Consider the following 9,564-nt stretch of genomic DNA (forward strand, 5'->3'; position numbering starts at 1 on the left):
TCTTGTAGTCTTAAGAATAGACAAGAACTATATATGTTGTATTTTTTCACTGGCTTTTTTCATTCCTCTAAACCTTGGCGTTTAGCCATGAAGAAGTGATTAGAAGAAAATTTCATACGTCTGTCTTTTCAAGACAGTTTGGGAACTTCTTCAGAAATTAGGGAGGTTAAGGAAAGCTGCCAACATGATGGCTGCCTTCTGGTGTTCCATACAAAAATCTCATCTCAACACAAGCCTAGGGCTCAAAGGAATTCATTGCAGTAATTACCGTGCTACAGCTTATTTTAAGATAATGTGTTTTACAGTGAATGTTACAGGAGATAGCTACAGTGCACACTGTTAACTCGGTTTCAAAAGGATACAGGCTAAGTAAAGGAGAGTAGACATCTGTGCCTGAAAACCATAAATAAGGTATGATAAATCCTGCTGGTGTGCAGCATGTTTTGTGCCATACATACAGAAACATCACAATGTAGGGTAGAAGCTTTAAAAAAAAATAATTCTGGAAGATCTGGCTCTTCAGGGTTTCTTGATGTTTGTTTTAAAGCAGCCTTCTCCAGGAGAAAACTCACTTCTTGTAAAGTGACACTCATAATGCTTGTTGTATCAGAACAATTACATAACGTCAGTACTTGATATGCTGTCTCATGATATATTTAACTCCTCAAGTTAGCATTTGAATCTACATTTAATTCCTCTCATGTTATGAGTTTTAAGCACTGTTTGTATTTCCTCCAGACTTCTGTGAAGCAATTCAAGAGGAAATCTCTTATCTGCTCATTGACTGCATACTTTACTACTACCCCACTACTTACAAACTCCAACTAGCAAGTGGTGGATATTCTTTGTATTCATGTTTCTGAACTGTTTTGTCCTCTATTCTACTTTCTCCAGTTTTTCTCTTTATATTTCTGGGAGATTCCCTCCTGCTGCAAGGACGAGGAGCTATCTTTTACTGTGGCTTGTGTTACTTCAGACGGTCTGCACTGTTTTTGCAGGGTGCTTTGCTCTTCTCTTAGGTGGCATATGAAAACGTGCATGTGAAATTAGAAGGAGTAGCCATCACCTTTTCCTTCTGCCTTTTAGACTTAGTTTTCTACTACAAGAGGAAACTCACACATTGCTACTCCAAATTTAGGGTATTAAGTACCTTGCTCTTTGAAATATTTCTATTCTGTGATTAATTTTTTTGAGTGTTCATGGGCTGGAGGACATGATGTGCTAGGCTGAGAGTGCAGGGTTTCTTCATCATGGAGAAGGAGATGCTCAGAGGACATCTTTTTGTCAATGACTACCTCGTGGTAGGGTGCAGAGAAAGCAGACCCAGGCTCAGTGGCACGTAGTGGAAGGTCAAGAGGCAACGGACACAAGCTGGGACACCAGAAACTGATTTATCAAATCTGAGGGTGATCAATTACTGAAGCAACCAGAGAGGTTGTGGAAGCTCCATCCTTGGACCTGGCCCTAAGCAACCAGGTATAGGTCAGCCCTGTGTTGAGCAGGTGTTTGCACTGAACGACTTCTGACCTACGTAATTCAAAGACACTGAATATATTCACTCCAACTGCCTCTTTTAAACAACTTAAAATACCTAAGTATCAACAGTTATTCTTCAGTTAGTGACGAGCCTATTTTTAGTACATATTCCCCAAGAGAACAAAAGTTAGGACTTCAAACAGCAACTCCTGAAGGAGTTACATACAAGCGTTCTTTGAGAAATGAATCCTGGGGAAATTTAAGATTTAAATTGTGAGATCCACTTCTGGAAGGTTCCTAGATGTGTCGGCAGAACGGCTCCCAGGGAAGACTGGAAACTGTTCACCATGACTGGCATGTTTTGTCACAGAGTGCCTGGAAAACGCGGATCCCAAATCCTCTCTCTGTGCCAGTGAAAGCTGTATAAGGCAGGCTGCTGAGCTGATCTCTGCTTTCCTGACAGCTTTCCTTTCCCAGCAAGAGTTCTTATGAGGGAGAGAAGAAATAAAGCTTTTCCTCAAATGAACAAAAAATTGATTTTTAAGTTGTGTCTCACATTGTTCTCACGCTGCAGCTATTCCTGCTATTTTTTACAGTGACTGCAGGTGAAGCTGGAAAATCTAGCTCTTACGAATGAATCTAAATCAACATTATGCCGATGCTCACCACAGAGCTTCGCACCCTGGGCATGTTTATAAGCCATCATGTCATATCATATTAACAGGATTTGCATCGCGCTTTGCACAAGGGAAGGCAAGAGAACTTCTCTGGCAAGTAAAACAGATGCAGTATGTTTTCAAAGCACCAGATTTACAAAACAGAGGAAAGTTGTCCTGGAAGAGTTTGTTAGGATTATTTCTTTTTCTTCTTTTTACCCCCTTTGTTTCCTGTGGTTTGGGGACTTTTTTACATTTATAGACACATTTTGAATTCCACATAGCAAATCCTAGAGGATAACTACAGCTCAGTTGTAATGAAAGAGGAACTTACATAAATATTTGCAATTAGAAATGCAGCTATTTTGTGTTCAAATACCAAGGTTTTTTTAAAACATTCCAACAACATTTTAAGTGGCAGCTTTGCAGAGGAGTATGATAAATGCTATTGTATGAGAACGGAGGCTGAGCAGGCAGCTGCTTAAAATAAATTACTGTAACTGCAGGTAAATAGAGAAATTAATAGAGATGCAGTCTTCAGCTTAGCCAGAAATAAGCCCATTGTTATGGTTTTACAGAATCTGTAATTGTGCATATTAATTTATTACTAAAAATTTAATTGCACAGTTGCTTTCTTTTTTCGAGTCTGCTAACCACAATCATCAATGTAGATAAATGTTACAAAGGGTTTGCACAGAGATCTTTGCATACTCTCTCAAAAACATATAGTCATCATACACCTGGGAGTGATCTGTTGCTTAAATGCAGTGAAAGCTGTATAAACTGAAGCCAACCCGTATTTGATGCTCTGAGCATTTGTAGTCTCCTGATGAAATACATTGCATGAACAAATCTGTGGCCACTCAGGACTTCTCAGTCACAGTGACTTCATACCATAATGACTCCGTTTCTCTCCGTAGCCGAAAGCCCCAAATTCAGGCTATCCTGCTCCCTTGGCACCCGCTCCCTCTCCTTTCTCTCTGTACTGCAGCAGAAAAGCAAAGCTAGGACAGAGCAGCTCAGCACAAGGAAGAGGTGCCCGCTGCCTTCCCGGCAGATGGCAGTAATACATACATTGTGCACATCTGTACACGTGCACACTCATGCTGCCCTGATCCGATCATGACAGAAAACCTGTCTGGAGTTCAAAGGAGCCACTTGGCTGTCCGTACAAGCCTAGACCTCCATGGCTATCATTAAGCTGCACAGATCAACCGTGCAAGATTTTGTTGTAGCAGGCAACTAATAATACTTGGGATGAAAGGTGAGCTTTTATTTGTTATCAGCAGTGCTGCAGCCAGGACATACCTGAGCAGGTAATTCCAGCCCAGCAGCTCAGGTCGGCTTCACTGAGCTGTTAACCAGTGGCATCCTTCAGCGTTGGGGTGTGCAGCAGCAGTAGTGCACGCATACACGTGCAAAGGGAAAATACTGAAGCTAAGTCAAAGGTTGAGAAATTATAAATTTCAATTTGCTAAACTTTGGGCTCTATTTTTTAAACCAAATCAGCATTTGCAAAGCCACAGAGTTGTGCTTTCCAGAGATCCAGCATAGCCCTCTGTGGTGAAATTTTCACTGATTATATTAAAACACTGAGTTTCGCTTTCTCAGTCACAAGCGTTTCTGAACAAACACAGGCAGCTTGAGTCATTTTAAAATGAGACGAATAATACACCTTCGCTGATGTGATCCTAGTTAAAAAAAAAAAATATATATATTTTTATGAGTATTTCCTAAGCCAATGGGAACAGAATCCTTTCAAGCTTGAGACAGAAGATTTAGGAAGCCACTAATAAAGCAGCATGGGAGTTATTTCAGGAGCAATTTGACCACCTACTGACGGAGACTTAATAGTCTGGCTGAAAACTGGTTTTATAAGAAACCAAACACAGCAACAGAAGTGGATCGTTTTCAGGAAAAAACAGCAAACTGCAAGATTTTAGTGCCACAGTAAATGTTGACTCGCGTGCAAGGCCAGCAAGGTCTCTCCTACAGGCAGGGGTGTTTCTCTGGGGTGGGACAGCGGCAACAGGAAGCTCTGACCATACCTTTGTGCTTGCATACTCCTAAGAGGGGAAAAAAGACAACATTTGGGCTTTCTGCTTGAAGGAAAGAGTAATAAGTATTTTTAGCTAAATCTCTTCTGCACGCTGAGCTGACAACAGATGCGCTTTTTATATGTGAGGATGCCTGACTGAGGAGAGCACAGTGTGAGCTGCTTACACCAGCAGGCTTGAACGCAAGCCCCAGAGGTAAGCATGCTGTGCAGCAGGATTTTAAACAGCGGATGTGCCACTTCCTCAGCACCACAATCGTGGGCACATGGTGCTAATTCCCACTCAGACCTCCAGTTCTGGGGAAAAAACCCCCACTTTCTTGAAGGTTGGTTCTTCCTAGAAGAGCTCCCTGAAGCTAAACTCAGAGGGAGTCAAAAAAAGTGAAGAGCCAAGGAAGATGGGGAAGAATATTCCTCAGTGAAGAGGTTGTAGGATAGAATTAACCCCTTAAAGGATCTCTATGTTTTCTAAGCTAAAAAAAAAAAAAATCCTAAAAGGCAATGTTAACATTTCTTTCTGATATTAAAAGGGAGATTGACTCCGAAGTAAACATAAGCCATGATGAGTATGGCTGTGTTGTGCACGTATCCCACAGGGACATGGGGATGTGCATTAGCAATGCCCATCACTCCCAGCCAGATCAAGAATGGAGAAGGGCAACACACGTTAGATGAGTGAAAATACAGAGGTCTACAGGAACTAAAAAACAGGGAAGACAGCTCAGTAGGAAGCAAAAGGTGAGAGTCTGCAAAGTTCCTACTTGATCCGTCAGAAGATGGTCATCTCATGAATATATGCTTGTTCCAGTGTACTTGAGGTGAGGGTCCCAGGAGGGGAGCACATCTTTGTGCAGGAGGTCAGCAGGGGATGGCTTGCAGGGAGTGTTGGAACAAGGGTCAGGTCGCCAGGGAGAGAGGTGCCGTTCCTGGTTACACAATGTAATTGCAACATGCTGGGGAAAGATAAGGAAGGCAGATTCGGATGATTTTAAGATGGGAATTTGCCATATCTAAATTTTGCTATCGGGCCTTCCATGCATTTCATGACTGAAAAAGGGCAGATTGTTTCCTAAAATAGTTTAAATTCACAGACATGTCACCGCCCAGCTGTTTGCAGACTCAGAGTTCAAGAGCAGCAGCTTGATTTGACAAGAGCTTCCAGCATGGGCTTGTTATCAGTTAGAGGAGGAAAAAAATAGATTTGGCAACATACTGTCTTCACGCTGCATGGACATCAGGCAAGATGACATCTGACTTTGGAGCACCCTGGGTACATTAAATATCACTTTGGTGCTGCTCTGGCTTTGTAGTCATAGCCAGCTTTTGGAATAATTATCTAATTAAAATTTATCATTCCTTATCAGGAGGTCCCTTCCTAATTCTCTCTTTGTATCTCTCTCCCCGGACCATTGCTGGCCAATAATCACGATGCATCTGAAGCCTGCAAATGACATTGCTAGTGCCCAGGTAGTTTTACCTGGGACGTCTGTTGGTGGAGAAGCCATTGCAGGTTCCTGGGGTGGCTGTCTCAGCAGCAGAGGCAGAGAGGGAGCAAAGAGTGGGAAGCACAACTCCAAGGGCTGCAGGTCTTTGTGCAGGTTGTTCCTAAGCAGGAAAACCTTGGAGAAAGGGAGATCTTGGAGAGGCTTCATGTCCTGTTCTCCTCTGGTCTGGCATTCCCCCTTTCCTCCACACCTAGTTACTATTAGACTTGTTGAGCAAGAAGCTTTGGAGAGGCTTTCTTCACCTTGAGATGTCAAGTGTGCACACCAGGATTGTCCTATGTAACTCCTCCTTTGGAAGAGGGCACTGTATGTATCCCTGATGGGATTTTACTATAAGAATAATCTGTGATGCTGGCATTTATCCCAGGATGCTGTCAAGTGAAGTATTTTTAACACGGATCCTTGAGCTGAATGGTAAATAGTGCTTCTGGCTTTGCTTAGCAGGTCGGATAGCAGCAGAGATAGCTTTCTGCACCCACAGCTGCTGGCTGCCTCGATGCTTTTTGGCATTAGTGGTTTTCACTGCCAAGACAGCCTTAAATACTAAATAATAGATAAAAAAATAGATAAATAAATACTTTTACAATGCAAGCATTTTTTATGCCTCCAGATGGAGCTAGTAGAGAGGGAGTCACACTGCAAGGATTTTTTTTTTCCCCCTCAACCTGTGAGACTGGAGAATTTAAATACTTGACCAGGAGAAAAAAGACAAATATTCTTCCAGTTCTGCAGTTACAAGTCTGGGGGCCCATGAAAGTCTTGGACAGGAGAGGGAAGGTATTGGCTAGCCCTCGTCACCACCAGGGTGGACACCTGCCTCCATCCAATGGAAGACATGTCTACGTGACAGGTGGCTTCTCCTAGTCAAGGACAATAAACTCAAGACACACCTTGTCGCTTGGTGTGACCCCCTCTTCCATTCCCAAGCAGGAATAGCACTGGAGATCAAGTTATAAATTCAGAAAATGAGTTCTGCTGCTGGCTCTGCAGGAGACGTCCTGGCCAACAGCAGCCAGATAACCCGTCTTTGCCTCTCAGCTTCTTTTAGCTGATATTTGCAAAATTACTTGAAATCCCTGGCCAGAGGATGCTATTAAGATCATGGTCAGAGTTTCCTTTGAAACACTTTGGAGCAGACAGGGTGGCCATGCACCAGGTGACACTGGTGTGAGAGGCAAGCAGAGCAGGAAAGCTCAGCCACATCTTAATCAACAAGCAAACCACAAAACAAGTAATCCTGACCTATTAACTTCTCCTCTCCTAACCAGAGAAGTTAAATACAGGTGAGGGTAGCCATGCTACTTTTGTAGGCTTTTAAGGTGAAAACTAGCAATGCTCCTCATTGTGAAATACCTTATCACAAGAAATCCAAATGCTGTCTGGTATATCTCTTTAGTGTGGACTGTTGGTGGTGCTGGAGTTAATGCCTGCAGAGCAGAGCACCCCGCTCCACGATAAACATCTGCCTCCCTTGAGAAACAGCAAGAGCCTCCCTTGAAGCTCTGCCTTCCTGCAGTGAGGTGGAGGAGATGAGCCACGTGGAGACAGGGCCAGAGGCCACCTCTGAAGGTTTTGAGCTTGCCTGATGTCACCGAATAGAAATACCTGGAGGATGGGGGGAGCTGGCTGGAGGGTTACCAGCCACTCCCGTTTCTCTCTGCAAAGCCACAGGAGATGAGGTTAGCTTTTTTGGCAAGTGCCAGGTGATTCATCTGCATGTCGCTAAAATAGAGAAATAATTGATACAGGCTCCACATAAGCCATGCTCCTATCTAGCTGCATTGCTGCAAAACTGGACATGAGGTAAATTCAGTTTCTCTTTAGTGCTCAGGCTAGTGACAGTAAAATCTGAGGAATCATTTAGTCTCAGCTGCTACAAACCAACTCCCCATAACCAATCCCCTGGCAGCACCTCCCCAGCACCGTCCCAGGCTCCCCTGCAGGGTTGGACTGGTGTTAATGGGAATCACTCGCCTTGGCCGGCAGTGGCCAAGTATTGCTGTTTAAGGGCATGAAGGAGCCCTTGAAAGTTTCTAACTCAGCCACTTACAATTTCCCTAGGAAGGCTTCTGTCACACATGCATCCTGTATTTATTCTGATTTAAATCCCATATCTGATATCCATGCAGAATCTATCTGAAATTTATGTACTCCCTACACTAAATCCATGTGAAAACCTAAAAAACAAAAAAAAGGATTAGGATCTTATCTTGCCAGATTATCAGAAGTTTCCTGAAGGGGAAAGAGCTCTGAGGCAATATTTCTGAATTTTTGCATGAGCCTTCTATTACAAAAATGCAACAAGGCTTTGTCATCTTGCTTGTCAGCAGCCAATTGTTCCCTCAAATGTGTAACCATAGCATGTTTGTTTCTACTTCTGTTTCTCCATATCTGTCCAGCACAGCACACCTTCCCAGCACTCCTGCAGTTGCGTGCTGTGCTGTGAAGAGAACGTTGTCCTTCTGTAGAGCAGAACCCATGTCTGCCTCTGCTGTCTTGCCACATGCAACAAGAAGTTTGCGAAATGCCATCCCTTCATCCCTTTTTTATATCCCACTTTCCCATGGTGGGGCAAAAGAAGGAAACCTGTTTCACTGTCTCCCAGGCACACGTGCCCTTCACTGAAGCCGACTCAGCTGAACTGCTCCCATTTATGCCTGGCAGCAGAATTTAGGCAAGCCTGTTGCCACGACCACGGGGACATCAATGCTTAAAGGTCTCTGAGGTTTTGATAGTTGATCTGTAAGTAAATGGACCGCATTATACATCTCCTGGGGACCAGCATTGCACTGGACAGAGAGAGTGAGGGTTAAATGGAGGTATGAGATATAAAACACGGGATGGTGGGGCTGGATGATATCTGAGGGTGTTTTGCCACTCCTGCCCTTGCCCTGCCAGTCTGCCTGCTCAGAGCAGGGGAAGGCAACCGAGATCCTCAGCAAAGCTCTGCCATGACTAGTCCCATCTGACAGAGCAGAGCACACCCTAATAAAATACAAAATACTGTAAAAATAAAGTATATTAAAAAAAATAAAATAAATTGCAAATAACATATCAAAACCCAAAATGCTCTTCCTAGCCTGCTTAATGTGTTTGTTAACAAGCCTGAGGTGGGCGAGATGTCCAAGCAGAGTGATGCTCAGTGGCTATGCCTTGCCATCATTGCACTCTTGCAGTCATGGCCAGCACCTAGGCCAGACTGGTGGACTAAGCTTTGCCACTTCAGATCTTATCCCCCCTCTTTTCATCTGTTTTCTGCTTGTGTTGGAGCTTCCCACTCTTTGGCCAATGAAGGCAGGTTTGCGCTAAAACGCAGACTGTGAACTACAGTGGCTGACCTGTGAATGGAACTGGCCGCCCTTGAAGGAGGTGTGGGGCAGACAGCGAAAGCCTCCAGGGCTGCCCAGTCTCGGCTGCAGCACTGGGAGAGTTTTGGGTGTACACCAACTGCTGAATAATTAATTACCTGCTCACTTCTTCCTCCCACTCCGGCTCCTGGGGCTGCCTACCAGCAACGCTGCTCAGATTCTCTGGTGAAAATAAGATGTGTAAGCACATGAACAGACATGTACGTTTGTGTGTGTGTGTATCTGTGTAACAGATGAGTTTTGGCAGCATCCAGGCAAGTTCACCATCATGAGTCCTGTCCGATGGAGCTGGTTCATGGTTGTCTGAATGAATGTTTTCACCACAACTGCAGCACGCAACGTTTCCCCTATTTTCTAGTCTGTAGCATCTTGTAACGAATAAGAAGCACCTATTTACCTGCAAATAGTGGTAGAAATCCACACATTTTGATCATGTTCAGCTTCTCTGCTTGGGAAAATAGAAAATTTTGCACAAGGTGTCACTTGCTGGGCTTGCCTTTGCC

The sequence above is a fragment of the Grus americana genome, chromosome 3 (genome assembly GCF_028858705.1).
Source record: "Grus americana isolate bGruAme1 chromosome 3, bGruAme1.mat, whole genome shotgun sequence".
In the NCBI taxonomy this organism is placed as follows: domain Eukaryota; kingdom Metazoa; phylum Chordata; class Aves; order Gruiformes; family Gruidae; genus Grus; species Grus americana.